We start from the raw sequence: 24,129 nt of genomic DNA on the forward strand, positions 1-24,129 counted from the left end.
TATACATCCGTGAAAAGTTTATAATTTGTTACACTTGATTGATTACTTTGAACTCGAAATTAAAATGGCCGCTTGCATTTATACCGTTGTCTGTGTAATATTAAAAAAAAAAAAAACAAATAAACGACAAATATCCAGTTATATGAATTATTATTTATTTAATTGATATCTATGTTTTTAAATAACTTTGTGCAAGTCTGGGTAGGTTAGGTTAGAATTATTGTATTCCGATTTGAAATATAAGTAAGCTAGCGTTATTAACATGAGATAAGATCTTAGTTCCTAAAGTTGGTAAGATTTGTTCCTAAGGTTGGTTGGCATTGGAGTTGTCAAGCATGATTAATATATCTTACCTTCTATTACATACTGAAGATATAACAATATTATATCTAATTATGTTAATATGTTAATCGGCTTTCAAATAATACATGTTACGTATCCATTGAATGGAAACCTTAATCGAAGGTCACATATTAAAATTTAGCGCCTTTGAGTTTTTTGCGTACTCAATAATTGTTTACAATAAATCTCGTGCTCAATATTGAGGAAACCAGAGTGTTCTGCATGAAACACTATATGTACTAACAAATATGTTTCTTTTTTAAATTTTATAACTGAAAATACTACCAAACTAATAACAAAATTATCTAAAATATATCTATCTCCCTCTATTGAATCTCCATCTCTTTTTTACAGTGTAGTTAGGCGGACGAGCAAATAGGCAACTTGATGGTAAGCCGTCACCACCGCCGATAGACAATGGCGCTGTAAAAGATATTGACTATTCGTTACATCGCCAATGCGTAACCAACCTTGGAACTAAGATATTATGTCCCTTGTGCCTGTGGTTACATTGGCTCACTCATCTTTCGAACCGGAACACAACAATACTGAGTATAGCTGTTTGGCGGTAGAATATATGATGAATGGATGGTACCTACCCAGACGTGAAACCCTACCACCAAGAGATCCGATCTCCGATTGGATAAAATAGTGTGGTATTCTGCAGCTTGACAACCTTGCCATAAGACTAACAAGGAAGACCACAGTATACGTAAATATTAAAAAGCAATGACGCATTTTTGTACTAAACATTTATAACGTTGGTTATATTCATAGTAAGTATCAGTAAACGTCAAGCGTTTTTTTTTATTTCTTTTAATTTAAATTATAGCAAAAAACGCGATCATTGAATATAATATTTAATCATGCTAAGTGATTTAAAAAATTGACAGCTGATGACCGCCATGTTTATTCAATGACGTCATACAGTTACATAAAAACGGTTGCATATTTTAAGCTTTCATATAGTCAAATATTTGAGTATATATATAAAAAAAAAACATTTTAATCTTCTCAAACCCTATTGTGTTTAATAACCAACTCATCTAAATCATTCCCAAGGAATTATGATGTCGTGGAAAACAATCTAAATGTGTCGGAGTAAAGTTAGCACCGTATATATTGTATAGCCCACACAAACATCACCATCGTGGGATAAGTTTTAAATCATCACCCCTAAAGTTAAGAAAGCTTTAACTTTCGCAACTAAATTCGTAGTATAATTTCTATACGTCATTGTACAAAGCCTTACTACCAACTTGAACCAAGTAGCCCTGTGTTTATAGGCTTTTAGAGTTAGTGATTTGAGTTATAGCTGTTGTAAAAAGATGTTAGTTTTAAATAAGCATTCCAATTTAACAATGATGATGTTTTCTTCACGTACACGTCTTTAGAGGTATTGTATAAAATGAACAAAATATCGACGGACTGTACGTCAGCTGATGGAAATTTTGAAAGTATTCAAGCTACCGCGAAGTTCTGCATCAATCGTATTTTACGTTTTTGCGTAAATCTCTAAACGTAAGCAAACATGAAGAATAACATAATATTAGCGAGAATCGTAAAAAGTGTACGTTTCGTTTAGAGAGGTGATAACTATTTTTGTAACATGAAATTTATTTGAAACGTTTTCAAACTAAATGATTTATATTAATTGGGCTCAATAACTATACTACGGAAATTCGTGAATCTCCCACTGCTGGACAGATGCTGGATTAGACACATGCAGGTTTCCTCACGATGTTTTCCTTCACCGCCGAGCACGAGATGAATTATAAACACAAATTAGGCACATGAAAATTCAGTGATGCTTGCCTGGGTTTGAACCCGAAATCATCGGTTAAGATGCACGCGTTCTAACCACTGGGCCGTCTCGGCTAGCCAGTTTAGCGTAGTGTATTATAGTGTTCAAGTCTGTAGATACAACTATTTGTTCTCACTCTAACAATCCGGCAGAAAGTATTGGCAATTTGAAACGACCGGAGAGATCAGCTCAAGAACAACGGCTACATACACTGCGAAGCATGGTACACTATCTACATTCAAAGGTGCAACTGAGAATTTCTGGATAGCTTACTTTTATTCGACGTAGAATTTTAAATTAGTACTTTGAGATCAGAAGCCTTATAAGCTACTAGGCCAAAGTAGTCAAAATTAAGATCTAAATTAGAATGTACTTTATTCAAGTACACTTTTACAAGCACTTTTGAATTGTCATTTTACAGGATCGTATTAAACATACAGCTTTTACCACCAACTACATGTTTAATTAGATCTGTGATGTTCGGCATACAAAGGGATGTGATTTGAACTTAAATAGTTGGGCGTTAGTCTCCCTTGTCTCATATAAGCGTTAAGATGATTTTTGAGATAAAATAGTAATCTATATTATAAATGAATTTCTAAAATTTGATTTACATCGTGGAAAAGAATATTAAAAAAATGATTAGCCGATATATCTCACAAGTTTTTCATTCAATGGTACAGGTAAGTGGATAATTATTATGCTATATATATGGCCAACTGATGACTGCGATAGAATATATGATGGGTGGTACCTTCCCAGTTGGGCTTACTCAAAGCCCTACCATGTAAATCAAATAATCAATCCGTCCAAAAAAACGTGGATCCAAATACGTATAAATAAGTATAAACTGAGTATCAGTTTCATTCATAACATTTGATTGTATAATAATTATTTATCCCTTACGTATGAAGGGAAATATAATTAAATAAACTTCCGTACATCGGAAAATTCTGAAATAAGAATAATCTCATTAGTATTTTTAATTTATATTTTTTTAAATCTGCACACATTTTAACATCATTCGATACTAGTTTTAATAATTTTACAAAATCTAATTCGTCTGCGTAATTTAATATAGTTTTATATTGCATGCAAATGATGAACAACAATCGAATAATAATAATAAACTTTTTATTAATATAATAATTAATATTATTATGATAAATGTAATTTATTTTTTTACCATTTTTTTAATATAGCACTCACTCACAAATGTAATCATTCACAATTTAAATTTTTAATGAAATAAACATATTTTTCTTGTATTTTAAAATAAGATAACGCGAAGTTGTCTATTTCGAGCGACTTGACACTTAAACGGCGTTTTAGCGAGCAACTTCATGTACATAGTTTTTACGTCGTTCCGTGCGTGCGTGCGTGCATCAAAAAAATTAATTCTTAACATTTTGTCATGACGCACCAAAATAAGTTTTAAAAAATGTTTCAGCAACAAAAAATTATCGCGAAGGAAGTATTATGATGGAAGTGCTTAAAATATGTACGTCTGTATTCTAAATTAGGCACGGTATGCGATATTTTGAAAACAATCACAATTTGAACGATTCATTGTAATCACGATCTTAATAGCAATTTCCTGAATCCCGGAATTTTCGAACAATGAATCAGACGAGAGAAGAAGGCGATCGTTTTTACTATTGCGTCTTGTCATGTGTCAGTAAAACCTTTGTGTAAATATTATATTAAACGTAATATAAATATCTACACGCTTTAACATGAAATATACTTGTGAAAATACAATTGGCATGTGTGGTAATCGTACGTATTTATATCTATTCAAGAAGGCCTCCCTCTATATGTATGTAGGTAGGGACAGAAAGGTACCGCCTACATACGGAAAAATGAGGGTCTACAGATACATTAATATATGGGTAATTTTGTCCCAGTGATTATATTACGATAGCTACACATAAAGAATCGGTCATAGTCTCATTTTGATGAGCTCCAGCCGTAGACGTGCAGAATAATAAAGAGGAATCTTGATTGCAATTTAGTAAATTGTTACAATTTAACAAATAACTAATTTTAGAGAGAGGAAAAAAGATACATTTTTTTGTTTTTATGTTATAGAGTTTATTTGCCAAACGAGCAGGAGGCTCAAACAGACAGAAACTTTGTTTTAAAATGGGTACTGATAATCTTATACTGAATGAAATGATTTGTAACATAAGATTTGAATTTATTAACTGTCTAAGTTAAAATATAAGCAAGGACAGTGACGTAGGCATGTTAATGTTTAAAAATGGAGCAAAGTATTTACTATAAAAGCTTTCGTGAAACCGCCTACGTTGTTTTATGTCGTGAAGCTTGGAATATTAAATATTGTATCCTTTATAAATAAACTTCGATTATTATGACGTTATATAAATTGACATCTCACATCTTTGCACGGAGTATTTTTTAAAGTAATTTTTAATCTTTATTTATGTGATGATTTGAAAAAAACTGATTCTCCTGATTGTGATATGTGTGGAAGTCTTGAAGATCTATATCACCTATTGATGGAATGTGGCAAGACTCAGAATCAGAGAAAGTTACTCTTAACTAATTTAAAAGCACGTTTGTTCGATGTTGGATTTGTTCAGAGTATTCTATCAGATCCTTTATCAGAATCTGCCAGGATGCTCCTGGAATTCTATTTAATGGCTATTGATATTAAATTATATTTAAACAAAAGGAAGAAGGGCCAATGGAACTGACGTACCTATGTAGCACAATAGTTCGAAGATTAAATAAGGAAAAATAAATATTATGTGATGATGATGATGTCTTGATTGATTTCGGCCACTTCGGCTAATCTTAAGACAGACCAGGCTAATACAGATATATTGTAGTGTGTGTGCTCAAACACAGATGCACTCTTTATTTCTTCTACTCTCTCAATCCGATCGGACGGCAAATCCGAAACGATTGGAACGATTGGTTCAGACAAAAGACGGACGGCGTTACGTAATTTCTGAGGCACGGATACATACTTCCAAATTCCGAAATTGCTAAGTTGGTTTCAACTTTGTATGTAGCTGCATATATATATTGTTGACGTTAGTCAACGAATATATAGTTGTCTTGGAGAAGCAAAACAAATATATGAATATTTTAATAATAAAATGTAAGGAAACAATCAGTTTATAATGATATTTTAAAGGAAACATTTTTACATACGACCTTTTTAATAACAGTATGGGTATTGACATGGATATCGGTTTTTAAATAATCCTGTAAAATGACTTAAGTGATTCAAAAGTGCTTGTTTTGCAAGCAGCTTACTTGACTAAAGTTTGTAAGGTTTGCTGTTAGTTCTATTTTATAACGAATATCTAATGCTGATGTTTACAGCTTCTTAAAAATTTTGGCTAGGTAAGGAGGGCAATACAAGCACTAAATTGTGGCCGCCTTAAATCTACAGAGCTGCGTGGAGTTCCTCCCTCCCACATTCCATGGATTGTTAAACAGTTCGTCTCAAACATACTTTAATTTTGATTTAAAATAAAATTGTCATCATGACTTAAATTTAATTGACAATACTTTACGTTATATTCGTAAACCGAGACGACCTATATATAATTCTTGGATTGTCCAAGTTCGCAGGTTCAAATCCAGCAATGAGAATGGGGTTATGTCATAAAAAAGGTAGGTCGACTGGCAAAAGAGCCATCTAATTAAGTTGTAGTTGTTGTTGTGGTCACCACTGCTCATAGACTATGTACTATAAGAAATATGAATCATTCCTCTAATCACCAATGCACCAACGTTGGGGACCAATAAAACGTAACACAACAATACCAATGTTTGCTGTTTGGTGATAGATTATGTAATATTTATTACTTTTTATATGAGTTTCGTACTTATGCTGACACATATAGCGTATATTTCAAACGTTTGATATTTACGTATTACTGAGTAAAAAATTATGAAACAGAACTCAAATTCCCTGAAATTTAATTTCTTCTTTTTAATATTTTTTTTATCATAAACATTGTTTGTTTTGACTTGAATATTATAAAGAGTTGATTTTAAAGACGAAATTAAATCGAAAAAAAAAATTTAATTTTTAGGGTTTCGTATCACCCAATGGGTAAAATGGTCTGTCACCAGGCTGAATCTCATGAACCGTAATTTGAATCCGTTAGTTGAAATTTTCATAGGTGTTTTTCAGATACATCTCTGTTGCCGCTGTAAAAACAAGTACTAAAATTAGAATAAAATAAATGTTTAATGGGCTTCCCACACAACAAACACGATATTTGCCGTTATATAGATAATGGTACAGAACCCTTCGTGCGCAAGTCCGACTTGCATTTGTTTAATATAATCGACCAATAATAATTATATTCATGAAAAAAAAAAAAAAAATTTGCCCGCCCTCCCTATTTCTGAAAAGTATATATATTTTTAAATTATTTATCCGATTTATATATTCTGTAATCCCACACAATTCAAATATATTTACTAATATGTGGCACCACCCACAATCAATACTCATTCATAGACAATTATTATCATGGACAAACTTTCTTGACACAAATGAATAAAGACAAAAACTTTAAAAAGAGAATGCGTTTAGTTTCATTGTTTCTAATAGCTCACAGGAAACGTATCGAAATCCATCGCTCCGTTATCTTTTTTCGTTAAAAACGAACAATACTGATTTCTCTCGGAAATTTTGACTCTATACTGATAGTGTATTTTACCTTACTGATAGTTTACTTATACCTGTTCAAATAAAATTGGATTGCTAACGTATAAGGAAAAAATTGTCAACCCAGATGCAAAAGTGGGTTTCCGTTGTCTCATAGCAACAGAATATTGATACTTTTATTTTGTGTTATTAAACTTATGTGCGTGCTATATTATGTGTAAAAAGCCGAGATGGCCCAGTGGTTAGAACGCGTGCATCTTAACCGATGATTTCGGGTTCAAATCCAGGCAGGCACCACTGAATTTTCATGTGCTTAATTTGTGTTTATAATTCATCTCGTGCTCGGCGGTGAAGGAAAACATCGTGAGGAAACCTGCATGTGTCTAATTTCAACGAAATTCTGTCACATGTGTATTCCGCCAACCCGCATTGGAGCAGCGTGGTGGAATATGCTCCAAACCTTCTCCTCAAAGGGAGAGGAGGCCTTTAGCCCAGCAGTGGGAAATTTACAGGCTGCTAATGTATGTTAATGTAAAAAAAAAATGCGTGCTTCGTGTGATATGAGCACTGAGGTAATTTTGCAACTGTCAGTCTTTATACATATTGTTTTTGTGATATAGATAAGCGGGCGATCACGTAAGTGGTCACCCTGTGGGCACTGTAAGAAATATTTGCCTTACATCACCAATGCGCCACCGACCCTAGGAACTAACATAATAATGCTATGTCCCTTGTACTTTAGTCACACTGGCTCACTCAACCGGAAACCGGTCACGATTCTGCGCCTTAACTCTTTTCGATCGTGTTGGATTTTTCATTTCTGGATTATAAGAGACGGGATAGACAGTGCACTTGTGTTGGCACACATTTGCACACATAATTCCTGCGCAGTTGGCTTAAGAATATCTGCTGATACCGCAACCAACCAGTCACCAAGTCGTGTGCCCTATCTACTTTTTATTTATATTCATGACATTCGTAACAATCCTTCATCTTTACACCCCAGAACTGTGAGGAATCGACAAGATCTGCAGACGTACGTAGTTGACGTACTTAGAACACGTACGAAATGGTTCCTTCCTCGTTTCTGATACGCGCCGAGTCCGGACTTTCGTATTCCCCATCACCTACAATATGGGTACTTTCAAGTTTAGAGTGATTAGGCATCTTCTAGATAAACGCACTCCACCTTAGGCTGTATCATCACTTTCCATCAGGTCTGATAACAGTCAAGTGCTAGCTTATATATATATATATTAAAAAAAAACAAGCTCTTAACAGTAATGCGCATGAAACAGTGTAAGTCATTTAAATGTTGTATTGGCAGACATCTTTATCTTGTTAAAGTATGAATAAATATTAAGAGATAGCCCAATTGATAAAACATCGATCTTATCCGAAGGTCACAGGTTCAGTCAGGGCAAGCACCGCCGAGTTTTTCATATGCTAAACTTGAGATAATATACATTCCGTGATCAAAGGTGAAGGAAAATGTCTTGAGGAATCCTAGTGTCGGAAGATAATTTGACATGCGTTTAGGTTAGCTTTACAATTTATGTAATCCTGAAAAATTATGTTTCAAAGATGGATTTTGATTTTTAAGTGGTACGTGGTGTTTGTGCAGAGCGATAAAATTAATTTTCTAAATAGTAAAGATTCATTCATTTCATATTATGTGATACAGTTATAATAATGAAAGCGTTGGCAACTCAGAGCACGTGTCTGAAAACAAATATTTCTACGTCAGAAACATTTCACAAAACGTTACGCATAGCAATGTTGCACATATTTTCGTTACATGTGCAACTCATGACAATGAAGTAGAAAGATCTTTTATACGGCAGAAAAGTTTCACTTAATCGTTACTTAAAAACGTTGCAAACATTCGAAATTGATTTACTCCTACAAAGTATTCATTTAATGTTTTTAAAATAAATTTAACGTCATTTTCTGCATCGAAAAAACCGCATCGTATTATAGAATGGAGATGTACATTTTTTTTCGGTTACGTGACGTGCTGCACGGACAGACGGGCGGACGACATATCAATTAACATGTAGACAATTATCGTACAACTCCAAGCTTTAACACAATATCATAAAGCTTAAAACGCCTTGGCAATATAAATTTACACTTTGCATAGGATTTTTCCCATGTTTAGTGAAATGATCATAATTTTTAAATGATTAGGTGATACGAGTATTTTAAAGTAGTATTTTAAAATTGAAAATCGGACCTTAATAAATTTAAAGAATCAAATTACGAAAAAAGGTGAATATTAAGAAACAATGTTTTCCTGTTACAATCGTTTGAGCAGCGTCGTAGAATAAGCTCCACTTAAGCAATACTTACTTTTGCTTTATTCCGGTTCGAAGGTTGAGTGAGCCAATGTCAGAAGCACAAGGGACATAACATCTTAGTTCCCAAGTATGGTAACGCATTGACGATAGAAGGGATTACTATATACCATGGTGACCACGTACCAACCGGTAGCTCATTTGCCAGCGTGTCTACTTAATATAAATAATAAAAAAAACATTAGAGTGGCAGAAAAAGTGAAGATGTGATGCTGAAGTCCTCTCATCTAAGATAAACTTTATTAGAATAGTAATTCACTTGCACGACAGAACAATAAATAAAATTTAACTGAATGCGAGTAATGTGTACATTTGAATTTTAATACTAAATATGTTGGTAATCTTCTTTGAAATGGAAATTGAAAATCATTTTATCTTAATATATTGAACAAAATAATATCTAATTTGTTTGTTAAAAGTATAATTTCGTTACCACTGTGGAGTGGTGTTAAGTGGTTAAATCTTATAAAATAGCATTTTCTTTTGGAAAACATATACTGGTAAGATATAAAATCGGGGAGATGATTTAATTTCCTTTCGCTAAAAAAATTGCGCAAGTTTTAAGATTATATAATAACAATACAATTTTATAAGACGTCTTTAAGTAGAAACTTCAGAACGGCTTTGGAATAGAAGAAATAAATATGGCAAAGTTCAATGACGCAAAAATATAAATTAGAAAAGGATTTGGGGACATTACATAGATAAAAGATTTTCGTTCAAGATCGTTCCACAATAGATCTTAGAGAGCTGCCTCATCACCAAAAAATGGAACGATGCTTAAGATACTACCCTCGTTTCGTAGACGATATTATTTTTATTAATATCATGTATATTTATAGTAAACAGGAACAGCAATTAAAATAATCGTTGTCTGAACTGAAAAATCACATAAGTGGAACTGCTTATCGATTGTCCTGTTGCCTAGAAGAGTAAACAAGTGACTGTGTAAGAAAAATAGAAATCTTGTATTAACACAGATAAAAAATATATATATTTCATGTCACTTTCTAGATTTCACGCAACAATGACATTCTCGTGATTATTTAGTGATTATCACGGCGTGATCGCTCTGGTGTGATTATCATGAGTGATGTATTATTGTCGTGATAATATAGGTTGGGAATATCTCATACGATAATATCGATATTTATTTATTATTATTTATTAGGAAGTTAAGGTGAAACAAAAAAATACTTAAAATTACTTCATAAACACGATTTAACTGTTAGTTGAAAAACTCTGCATGTGTTACACTGCACATTATATTTAAATGCTAATCATCTTTTATGATATAGGTAGGTGGACGTGCAAATGTACCTGATCGTAACTGGTCACCACCGCCCATTGACAATGACGCTGTAAGAAATATTAACCTTTCCTCGCAACGCCAATGCGCCACCAACCTTGGGACCTAGGATTTTATGTCCCTTGTGCCTTTAGTTAGACTGGCTCACTCACCCTTCAAACCGGAGCTCAACAATACTAAGTAATGCAGTTTGCCAGTGAGTACACATATCTATAATTAATATTATTTTTTTCAAAAATAAAAACTTTTGTTTCTTTTTTTATTGTTAAGGTTTTATGTAGTGTCAATTCGAATCCTTGTTTTCAAAAGGCGTCCGGCAGTGGTATGTGTACATAATATTTGTTTTCTTTTTAATTTTATTGTATAATATCAGCACGGCTCATTACAGCCTCATAGAGTTAAAGGCAGAATTCGTTTTCCAAATATAACATTCCAGAATTCCCAAATAAGATTTCCGTTTGTATATTAACTGAGTCTAAATCAACTGTACGTTTACTGAATGGATTTAAAATACGAACTTTGACCCAAGAATGAAAATTATTCAAATAGTTTTACTGATACTCGTAAATAATTATAGAGGTCAAACGACAATCTTCCGGTGTCACAGAAATCATTCGTTCCATTAAACGGATACAACTACCTAAACTACAGAGTTTCTTGCCGGTTCTTCTCGGTAGAATCTACTTTCGAACCGGTGGTTGCTTTAAATTTAATCCAATATTGTAACATGACGATTCAAAAGTGCTTGTATGAGCCTACTTGAATAGAGAATATTTTGATTTTGAAACTGGTTGGATCGATTAAATATCAGAGAGTGTATTGAAAATCAAAAGGAGAATTCTAACATGAAAATTTGTAAATAAAGGGATATACCCTAAAATATTTTAAGCAAATATTATGAATATAGCCAGTATCAGGCGATTGGCCCGTACCGTACTATAAACAGTTGGTTACCTGGCCCGTGATTACAAGGGTCTTTGATGTTACCGACTGTTGGTGGTTCCATTGGTCGCTTAAAAAGCCAGCGCCAGTATGGGTGTTGCGCTACCCATGGCATGTTGGCGCCGGCGCGTCGCGGCACCGCAGGCCGTGGGAAGCCAGCTTTACCGCTTGCTCCATGTCTTTTAATATATTTAATACTACAGATCTATATCGCAAAGCATCGTCTCCTAAATTCGTAAAAGAAAAAAAAGAAATTATCTTTTAAATTAAGAATTAATATTTCGACACATTTTACAGTTATGTTTAATTTTCACAATTCACAGTTTAAGAAATATCAAAGTAGTTTGTGTATATGATCTAATTGAATATATATTTTATTATAGTCTTTTCTGTGGGTGTTTTAGATATTTACAAATCTTACAAGTGTTTCGGTTATGCTACCTGATGGTAAATGGTTACCGTCCTGTATGAAATATTAACCATTCCTGACATCGTCGATACTCTATCGACCTTGGGAACTAAGATGTTACGTCTTCAAATTGCAACACAGTATTGTTAATTATTGCTGTTTGGCGGTAGAATATCTAACAAGAAGTGGGTACTTATCAGATAGGCTTGCAGAAAGCCCCACCAAGTAATCAATCAAAATATACAACAAATATTTTCGAACGATACATTAAAATACAGGAACAACTGCGTCGTGCTTTATAAGAGGTCGTGAATTTCATTGATTATTTCTATATTGAACATACATACGTACATAATACATCAAAGTATCAAATGTTATAGAAAGAAAATTAAAAAAAAAAAACAAGAGATAAAAACGAATTGCAAATAGGACAGTAACCATAGCCGTGCTCTAAAACCTTATCTCAATTATTTGCTCGGCCCGGGAGTCGAACGGTTTTACTATTGCGTCATGAGTGGAGATCGTACGATATCCACGTGTTTCCTGTTCGTAGTAGGGTCGCTATCAATACGTTTTTTATGTAGGACAGTCCTGATAAAGATTTTTTTTATTGTTACGTGTGCTAGTTTTTGTAGTCATAACTCATTATAGTATATATGTTTTTCTTGTTTTTTTTTTTATATTATTCCTTAAACTATGAAAAGTTTGAATTATTTTGTATGTAATAGGGCACGGTCGTTTATTGTATACGAGAATTATAAGGTGCGAGGCCAACGCACATTTATTACGTGATATCCACGCGACCGAGCTACGAAGCAACTTCAAATGACGAAGGAAGCCACTGTCGGTTTAGTATTTAGAGAAATTAAGGCGTTGTTACGATATAAATAAAATTCACTTTTGCCCGTGAAGAATGAGGAAACAATTGACGTTGAAAATTATCACGTTGTATGATCGCAGCTTAAGAGATCTGTACATTTAAAGTCCACACGAAATAAGTCACACTATTTTGATAATCAAATTGTGTCAGTCAATAACCTTAATACTATCAATTGATACCAAGATAAATATCAGGGGCTTGAGTTTGGACGTTGTTGATTTACTTACATTTTTCTATATTGCGTATTACTGTTAGCCTGACTGGCCTTGACGGCGTCACCGGTTGGTGGGACCGAGTACTGAGGCATAGCCGAAAAACACCACGTGTGAGGGCGTGTGACGACTTGTCACAGAAGACAGGGTGTCTTCTGTGAGAAACTATGTTAGAATATGATGTTCTCGGATTTTTTTAGGTGAATACGCCTTAAATTCAAGGCCTTTCTTTAAAATAATTAAAGCTACATAATATGCCTTTTTGAATATATTATTAAATGGCTATTTAACTATTGTAATATTGTCGTGAATTCTTCACACGTAGCTTACGCTAGAAGATTTGGTCAGTTTATATAAAAAAAAATCATTTGTGATGGTAGGAACTTGTTATATTTTCGCCCAGAAGATCGGGATTACGATTCAATAGGGAGATGTTGCCATATATCTGTTCACACCGCACCAATATAATCTAATTTATATATTTTTTGGTGTTTTTATGCCTGCATTTGTCATATCATGCACACCAAGGATTTTATTTAAGTACGAGCGTCACTCACATGATCCTAATGGTTTAGCGTGGAAAGGAGCGTCTTCGCGAGTGAATACTATTCGAGTAAAAAAGAGAGAGTCTGCAATATAAACTATGGATTATATACGCCATACTTACAATAAATATAAAACTTAATTCAAAGGTTAACATATTTCAACGGAGTATTGCATTCATACTAAAATTCAAAGACATTGTAAAAACGATAGAATTTTTAAAGTTAGTCTTAGAAAGAATTTGCAAAGCGACCTTCGTTCGGTCTTAGAAATTTAAGTAAATATTTCATCATTTTACAATAAAATAGTTTCACAATTATCGTAAGTTCTTACTTGGAACAGTTAAGCTTTCGTATATGTGTTTGATTGTGAAATATTTGATTAGATATATGTTATAGCAAATAATGAATACCTTTATCTTGTCATGTTTGGCCTAAGCATTAGACATCACGCGTTTAACTTGTGATTTAATATCTCGATAGAAAAAAACAAAATCTATGACATTTTAAGATAAATCCAAAATGGCCGTCGATTTGAGGTTATCTAATAGGTTGAATAAAGTAACTTTTATTTAGTTTCGTTATTATTCATTATACTCGTATTAATATACAAAATTATGTCAAGAAACTAAAGTTTGTTAAGTGCCTATGATTAAAAAGCGCGGGAATTTTTTCGATTTTTCGGTCACAGATTATATCAACTTTACATTATGTATTGGAGGTAATCATTAATAGTATATTGTTAATATATTTATCTGTGGTATTTCACTATAATCATGACATGAATTAGGCTGCTTACACATAGAGCTGTAAAAGAAGCGGTACTACCACGATGAGGTCGCTTTTCCTTAAAGTTGTTTATGGAATGATCATTATTTAAATCGCTGTAAAGCGAAAAATCACAATTTTTTTTAGTTTGTACATAAATTGAAATTAAGAGATTTGTTATTGAATACATGTCGAATAAGAATAAGAAAATATCTCGAGATAAAACTAGCAATATAACTATTATCACCATATCGAATGTCTATCAAAGGTTACAATTTACAATTTACGCCTAAAGTCAACAAACTGTGTACCATTCATCGTACTTTATCCGATAAGACGGTAAAAAAACTGATAAGAGATAACTTTATCTTGCGCTCTGTGAATTGACAAGTACGGTTATCGATTTCCGGGATTTTTTTAATGTATCTTTGATCCTATAAGAGATATTATACGTGTGACTTCGTCGGAATTATATTTGTCGGGATATAAGCCGTGGGGTTTCCTGAACTGTAATTATATGCGCAAATAAATACAGGAACTGAATTCTGAAATTTCCGGGGCTAAAAAGTGTAGGATATTATATATTAAACACACATTGCGCCATACGTCAGTATGGTTTCACAAAATAGACAAGAGTTTCTCGAGGAGCTAATCTTGCAACAGATACTCGGACATTTGTGACGTTATTTGAGAGTTTTACCCACTAAAAAGCTGCGATACCTGTCTTTACCTGATTGAAGAGGTTGTGAAATTGTTTTAGCATGCGCAACCACTGAAGACAACAACATTTAAATGCACTATTTTTGTATTTCAGCAATTAAAATCTATGAATATGTTAGTGATTCTCTCAAACTGATGAAAAAAAAAAAGAAACAGGGTTGGTAGGTAAGGCATCAAGTATTTATAGTGGTGATCAAGTTCATGTCTGAACAAGCATTAAGCATTGTCGGGCGGATAGCGCTTTGCAAGTCTGTACACGAAACTGTACGTAATATCGAATACGCAAGTTTGGACAAGTAACAGTCGCTTGCCTTATTAAAATATTATCTGCTTAGTTAGGTACTTAAAACAATGTAGGTAGGTCCTTATAAAAAGTATGCTTACATTTTTGCTCTTTCCTATCTAAAGCAGATAAATTTTCGTGGACCCCCATTAACATCTTATGAACCCCCATTTTTTATTCACGCCTACGTAGACCCCCCGTAAGTCTCCCGTGGACCCCTGGGGTCCATCTGGACCACTTTGTGAATCACTGATCTAATTGGTTAAAAAGTATAACGGGATACATTCCTTTTCGTACTCATACGAAGTCCAGACGGTAAATATATAGGTTAGTAAATAGGTAACTCATAATATATTAAAATAGTCATAATGTATAAATCATTATTTTCATTTATCTTTGCATTACAATAAGAGAATAGTTGTGACAATATGTAAATATTTCTCCTTCCAATCATAATTAAACCTTAAATAAATATTATATTATAATATTATATACAAACACAAAGAAATGGATGCAAGCACACATAACAGCATATACTCATATTAAGATTAATAAAAGAAGTTAAATATTTATAAGATCCTCCAATTTATTCTCTATAAGTCGCGTCCACTTCGTATCTTACACGTGAAATGTTAAAAATCAACAAATGATACGCTATTTTGATGCGTATATACTTTAAATGTTATAATAATTATTTTCAAAGTTGCATACTGTATTCTGTCATTTCTCAGTTGAGCGTTCAGTTTATTCTAAGGGCGTATTTAAACGGCGCGTGTTAACGCGAGTCCATACACGCGCTATTAGTGTTGGCGTTTTGTATAAGACCTTTTAGTTCATACCGTGCATGGTTTACACAATGTGTGTTACGCACAGTACTCTGACCGTGCAGTGTTGAGTCTCATTATTTGTAATGGAATCATTTTATTGCTTTAATTACATTAGGAAAAGCAATGAATGTTAAGATAATTTAAAATGTTTGACAAAATATAAAAGAAATAGAAATTGTCCGCGTGTTTCACAAAATATGGTCAACATCGGTCATTCATAGATTGTCCGTTGGAATGCGTTCGCTTCCGAGAAGCACACGTCACTATCTGATGAGATAGTGGCGTCCTTCCTGTCTTAAAAAAAAGGCTCAAAGTTTTTTTTCTTACTTGGACGTCTTAACGATTGTCTAGACATATAATTAAAAATGGGAGTATCGCGTTAAACATTCGTAATGACTTACAAAATGTTTTATATCGTTTTTGGATGTAAATTAATTATTTAAAAATATAATTAAATTACTTCACTGACCTGTCTTTTATACTTCCTGTTCAGGTTATTTAATTAGCCTAGCTAAATAGCCAGCACTTGATCTGTGTTTCGTTTGATGACTATCTTATTATACTTGGTGGTAGGGCTTTGTGCAAGCCCGTCTGGGTAGGTACCACCCACTCATCAATATATATGGAAGTGATATAAGGAATGGTTAATATTTCTTACAACGCCATTGTCTATGGGCGGTGGTGACCACTTACTATCAGGTGGCCCATTTGCTCGTCCACCTACCGATATAATAAAAAAAACATTAAGACTTTTTGTCCTATTTCAACCATATAATTGTTTATAAAGTTGTTTTTTTTGTGGAATAAATATTATTATTATTATTATTGTGGAATTAAAAAAGGTTAGCGCAATGATTTGACATACAAATATATATGTCATCGTATCATTATAAAGACTATGCTAGCTTTTAATAAATAAGTCCGTGATTTCGTCCACAATGGGGAGGGACTTTGCCCTTTTCTATACTCCTGACAACATATATGTAAAAAAATGTTGATCAGATGAGTAACTAACGCGTTAACGCGTAACAAACAATACGCTTTCACAGTTATGTTAGTTGGGTTGAACTCTATAAAGTGTCGAAAATTTGTGAACCGAGCATTCAACTTACAATAAAACATGTAAAACTTTGATACTTCATAAATTTTAGAATTATTTTTCAAATAGCTATACTCGCGAGGTATTTGACCTGGTGTGGTCACCATCGACCATGGAGATTAGCACCGTATGAAATAATGTGCCAATGTACCATCATCCTTAGGAACAAATCGGAACTCAACAATACTAATTATTGCTGTTTGGCGGTAGAGTAAACGATGATTGGGTGGTACCTTTCCAGACGGACTTGCACAGTCCTGTCACTATGTATAATTAAATTATTATAAGATAACTGTCCTTAAATCCGGCAACATACATATGTACATACAACAAATTAAGCAATTAGTCATTACTCATACAATTTCAATAATTGCGTTAATTTGCTTTCAAATTCTCAGTCATTTAAATAAAATTTTAACGATTATAATAACCTTATGAGTCATTTATAGAAAGTTGAATAGAAACACTGATTTAGTTATTAAAGTTTCTTTTCGTGGTGAGTAACCATGATCAAAGGACTGTCCCTCGTATGACAACTCAGCTTGGTCAACTCAATAATGTGGGTAGATACACAACTGGTTGATTTTCATCCGATAAATATATAACTGAATTTCTACGTGTTCGTGTTTATGTTTCATCTCGTGTTGGTAAAAGAAAACATTTTTTTTTACAACATTAACAGCCTGTAAATTTCCCACTGCTGGGCTAAGGCATCCTCTCCCTTTGAGGAAATCACAGCCGATCACGAGATGAATTATAAACACAAATTAAGCACATGAAAATTGAGGTGCTTGCTGGGCAATCATCAACCCGCAATCATCGGTTAAGATGCACGCGTTCTAACCACTGGGCCATTTCGGCTCAAAAGAAAACATCGTTAGGAAACCTGATCGATTTCGGCCAAGGCAGAGAGACAAGTCAATTAAACAGGAAATATAGAGCATGAATGTGTGCGCAACGCACTATCTGTTCCCATACTTTCATAATCCCACGGAACAGCAACCCTGACACGACCGTATATAATACTGGCTCCTAAAGAGGCTAAATTTATGTGCCAATCTCGGCCAATTTCCAGACTCCAGAATGTTATTGATAATCAGAACAAGTGACCTTTGGATCTGCAGCTTGATAGCTAGCCACCAGACCAGAGAGTATGTTGGAGACGGATAGCACAAAAATTTAGGGCTGGTACCTACCAGTTCTAAATTATAATTGTATCGTCAAATATTAATACTTCGTGTTGATGTATTCCGGTTTGAGTGGGCCAGTGTAATTGGTGGCTTATTGAGTGTATGAATTGGTTTTACAATTTTTTGGTTGGACTATTTACTTCTGATATATACCATCTTATACTTTGATTTTGAAATAAAAAAAGTGAATTAAAGTGAAAAAAACAGCCTGGATATGTCCTCCTCTCCCTTTAATTGGGTTTGGTGCTAATACCATCGCGCTGCTCCAATACGAGTTGGTGGTGACATCATTTCATTGGAATTAGGCACATGTATGTTTCCTCTCGCTTCATCGCCAATCACGAGATGAATTATGAGCACAAATTAAGCATATGAAAACTCAGTGGCACAACCTAATTGAACCCACAATCGGTTAAGATGCACGCATTTTAACCACTCGGCCATCTCGGTTCTCATATTAAAGAATATCAATAATTATTATGTAAAACTTCGATTCAATTTATATACGTATGACTTTATGTATGAGTTTAATGAACTGCGTTATCTCCTTGTAAATATATTTATCTTAACTTATGAATAAATAGCTGTGATGGTGCCGACGATAAAATATACAGATCTTAAAAAAGAGGTCACGCATTGAAATCTGTGTATTGAATTTCAGGTCCATTTTGAATAATTTTTCTCTACAGTTTAATAAAATGTTAAGGTTTTTTTAATTATTCCAGTGTCGTATAAAAAGACGGCGTGTGTAGACATACGTTCTTATAGAAATAGAAAACACTCCCTCCAAGACATGTCTTTTTAATTACCTCTTTTCATAATATGCAAAGGACGTATTATTTTAAATATTTTGTACGAAATTTGAAATGTATGTAATAAAAATATTAATAAATAAGAACTTGTGGTTAGTATTGATTGAGTTTTATGAAGCAGTAGTTTCCACCCGCGTGTGGGCGTAGGGGGATATATTGGGTTGTGCAGGTGTCAGAAATAAAAAGAAACCTATGCGTGTATGTAACTCCAGAATATAATTTATCTCTGTGTCAAATTTTATTCAGATCGTACAGCCGTTCCGGTGTTACTCAGTAACAAAATTCCATCCAAATTTTTGCATATTAATATTAGTAAGATATACATATAAATATATATACATAATTAGTATTTGTATATTGTTTGATTGATGGAAGAGTAACTACTAAGTTCTTTTCAATAGTATTTACGTTTGAATCTCGCTTTATATCAAATTTCACTTTGTAAAATTGTGATTTAAAAATGCTTATATGAGATTATTTTAATAAAGTATAATAGGATTTTATTTAACAGGTTGTACGTGTAATGTAATAATTTTACATACCTAATAAACAACCCCTTGTACAAGAATATCGTGCATATTATTTAAAAAATTAAATCACACACTCAGACATACACACTAACACGAACACAATAGGCGTGTAAAGAACGAATTTATTCTTTTATACATATGTAGCAGTGGCTCTCAAACCACTGATTTGCTAAACTGATATTACGTATTTAAAACTTTTGGATACATATTCATGTCAAAATATTGATTAATTTTTGTTTCATCGAACGATAACCGTTTTAAACGTCAGAATTAATAATATCTATATAATAATACTAGCTGTTGCGCGCGGCTTTGCTCGCGTGGTAATTGATTATATTACAGGATAATTTAAAATATTGCGTTAATTTAAGACCTCGTTTGTGGTTCGACTTTCGTGGGCTAGATACACCAGACTGCTTACAGAGCTCACTCTCGAACAGGCTATAGAGCTGTCCATACCAAAAACAGTCTTCTCTTATATCTACTCCGGCCATTTTAGAAATTTGACGTTGTACTTTATTAATTGGCATGGTGAAGCATACTGTAAGCGCGGACTGTACTCTTTTGAAATTAAAGGGGTATTCTGATGGCATCAAAGATATTCGTGGAATATACACTATTTCTCCTTTAGTACAATGATAACTGTAACCTATGACATTACGATAGAGAAACCTTAATATTATACTGGTACGGTTGTATAATTTTTGACGTCTTATAGTTCTCAATAACATTATTGGCGCGCCAATCTCCTAACATAAAAAAAAATCTTAGCTTCAAGACTAACCCATATACGAAATTTCAACCCTTATTTCAACCCTTACGGGTAGAATATCCAGAAACGCTAAAATACGTATCTACTTATTTTTAATCAGTATCCCAAAAATAAAGTTTTATGTTTATACCTTAAAAACTAACGGATTTCCATACAAATTTTCAACCGTTATTTCACCCTCTTAGGGGTAGAATATGCAGAAGCGCTTAAATACGTATCTACACATTTTCAACCATTATTACAGCCCCTTAGGGTTAGAATATCCAGAAGCGCTTAAATACGTATCTACTTATTTTTAATCAATATTCCAAAATCAAAGTTTCAGGTTTCTAAATTAAAAAATTGACGGTATTCCCTACAAACTTTCAAACCTTATTTCACCCCTTTAGTGGTAAAAAATCCAGAAACGCTTAAATACGTATCTACTCATTTTTAATCAGTATCTCAAAAATGAAATTTCATGTTCGTAACTTAAAAAATTACGGACTTCCATACAAACGTTCATTAATAGGGGTCTATTTCACCCCCTTAGGGGTTGAATTTCTAAAATTCCGTTCTAAGTGGGTGTCTACTCAATTAAAAGATCCTACTCACCAAATTTCAAGGCCCTAACTTTAATAGTTTACGCTCGGCGATGATGAACCAGTCAGTCAAGACTTGTTATTTTATATATATAGATGTCCTCGTTGATGACGTCTTGTATTTAAGGTTTAAAATGAAATAAAAATTTACATGTTTCACAAAAAAATGCACTTGATTTCTTGATAAAAATTTAGTTCCACATATTTATTTGAACATCATGGGTCGCCTGGCATGTTGATGTGAAAATGATTGATTTTATTAAATGAACTTAGTATTTAAAAATAATAATAATGAAGAAAAATTAATAAAAACATAAGGTTACTATAAGTATTTAAACCGGGATATTTAGTATTTACCACGTTTTTATTTTTATTTGGTGGAGCTCGTTATTTCGACATTAGTCTCGTGAACAAGACATTCGTAGATAATGACGAAATATACCGTAATATAATATATAGCTCCGCCAAATAAAAATAAAAATAAAAGTAATAAAAAAAGTAATAAAAATAATCATGTTAATTTAAAATCATAAGGATATTTGATTCATAAACGTGCAACGGCAGATACTGTTAATATTCAAAAGAAAATAAATTAATAATTATTTTAACTTTGAGAACCAGTGGCGAATAACAGATGTATCAAAATGTACTAATCATATATTTTTTTCTATAAAAAATTCAGAAAAAACCAAGGGTCAGTCATTAAATTAAAAATTACTAGCAAGTAAATTTATGAGTATTTCTTGTCGTTCAAATTTCAACTTTAATGTATGGGTAATAGGGTTTAATTTATATATTTTTAATGAAACATTGTTGCCTTAATTTCAGAAATTGGATCTAGTATGGGCATTGGAAATAAAGCAAACCTAGTAATTATGTGAGCATTGAAATTGAGTCTAGTGTTGTTCACTTGCTCATATTATTATTGTATCGATATGTTAAATATCCTTACTTATGTTATAAAGGCGAAAGTTTTTTTGTTATTCTTTCATGAAAAAACTACTGAATAGTTTTTCGATCAATATATAAGTAACGATAAATATATAATAAATATTGGACAACATCACACACATTACTCTGATCCTAATGTAAGTAGATAAAGCACTTGTGCTATGGAAAATCATACGTAACGACGACTTTTTGAACATTTTCTACATCGACTCGGCCGGGAATCGAACTCGGGACCTCGGAGTGGCGTACCCATGAAAACCGGTGTACACACTACTCGACCACGGAGGTCGTCAGTCTTTTAAAGAAACTTTACAAAAATATACATCAGTATAGCACATTTATAAAGATAGATTATAAATTATAAACATATCGTGTGAATGATACCTGACCACCGACCCCTAAAACGCGAGTGAGGCCGCAGGCGAAAATAAGTATTTAATATTTAAGGCGTGTGCTATATAGTTAATTACAATTTAAATGATCATATATGTCACTGATAAGATAATTAATACATGTTTGTATTTTTTTTTTATAAAATATGTAGGCCGACTTGTCCATCCATTGTGTGAAAGACGATATGGTTTGAAAGAATGTTACTTGTGAGACGACGTCCGACAGAGAAGTATGGAAGAGGAAGACATGCTGCGCCGACCCCAAGTAAATTGGGATAAGGGCAGGAGGATGATGATGGAGGCCGACTTGTAAATGGACCTGATGGGCTTTTAGGAGTTACCACCGCTTATAGCCATTGCCGCTGTACGAAATATTAACTATTCATCACCAATGTGCCCCATCGTTGCTAAGTGTTTGTTATTACACGAACTCTTCTAACCGTAACACAATAGTACTAAGTATTGCAGTTTAGCGGTTACGTCTGATGAATGGGTACCTACCCAGGTGGGCTTGCACAAAGCCTTATCAAGTAAAGTAAAAAAAATATTTTTTTGAGTACATATATATAGCAAAATAATATCGATATTTTACTAAAACGTCTGCCCATCACTAAGCAATTACTAAAGATATTTACACGTGCCGTCTAAGTTCTCAATTTCACTTAAATACCAGATAAGTTATACTTGGAATCACAAAACGAAGAGTAAATATTAAATACGAAATTATGTTATAAATTGTTCCATACGTATACTGGCAATGCCTCGCTTTAGAGCGCTAGCTATCAGAACCATTCCACAAGAACAAATTTGAAACTGGCCGCAGAAGAAAATGGTCATATATCAGAAAGTGTTATGGAAAATTGATTATATTAATTATATCATTAAAAGGACTTACGTATCAAAATATCGTATCAAGATGAGTAGGTTTTAGACATTTCTCGCATTTGCTGAATAGCACTGCAGATCACAGGATAGCTTCGTACCAACGACTAAAGTCACACACAATTACAGTCATGTTAAGCATATTATTGGTGGTGGTGGCATAGGGGTGATTATTTGCGATAATTTTAACCCCCATATGCATAATGCAAAAGTGAACCATTTTGAGTTATCACGATTTTTAGATTTTTTCAAAATAAGTCAAAAATGCAACTTCAAAAATTTATTTAAAAAAGTATCAATTAAAATCTATTTTTTCTTTTGATTTATAAAAACGAATAAACATTGGTTAATTGTCAATATTAAAACAATAATTATCGGTCCGAATTTAAAAATGTGAGGCGGAAAAAAATATTATTTAAATTTTTTTTTATTTTTTTTCCGCAAAAATGCCTTAAAAACAAAAAAAAAATCGTTATGAAACTTGTCCTGCAAATTATTTTAAAAACATAACCGTTTTATCAGCTCTCCAAAAATGTATAAAAACTAGGAACTTATTTCAAAACAACCGAAATAAAATGACCACAAAGGACGCTGGTGGAAATTCGTATTCGAACATGACCAATTTGGACTAAAGTTCGGTCTTTAAAATTAACACAAAATGAATTAAAAACAATACCCAATGTAAATAAAACTAAAATACAAATTTACAATAAAATTTAGAACTCAACTACCGAATTAGTCAAATTATTCCGCATCAAATATGTTCTCTACTACATCTCAACTACAAAAACATGAAGGATATTACACTATTCTCGAAATTCAATCATAAAATACCAATAGTAATACAGTTTATTAGATATTTAAT

General features: G+C 33.0%; 1 protein-coding gene across 3 annotated transcripts in view; it reads right to left on the reverse strand.

Annotated features, from left to right (window-relative positions):
- Window positions 1–24,129, reverse strand: part of LOC113392061 (neural/ectodermal development factor IMP-L2-like) — an 80,871-nt gene that overhangs the window by 31,699 nt on the left and 25,043 nt on the right. Inside the window, exon 1 of one of the 3 annotated variants that reach the window (XM_064219334.1) lies at window positions 19,699–19,719. The exons of the other annotated variants lie outside the window; for them this stretch is intronic. The gene's annotated coding sequence lies outside the window, so the exon portion shown is untranslated. Of the gene's footprint in view, window positions 1–19,698; window positions 19,720–24,129 lie in introns of those variants that run through there. 3 annotated transcript variants of the gene reach the window in all.

The sequence above is a fragment of the Vanessa tameamea genome, chromosome 27, assembly GCF_037043105.1.
Source record: "Vanessa tameamea isolate UH-Manoa-2023 chromosome 27, ilVanTame1 primary haplotype, whole genome shotgun sequence".
NCBI classification, from domain to species: Eukaryota; Metazoa; Arthropoda; class Insecta; order Lepidoptera; family Nymphalidae; genus Vanessa; species Vanessa tameamea.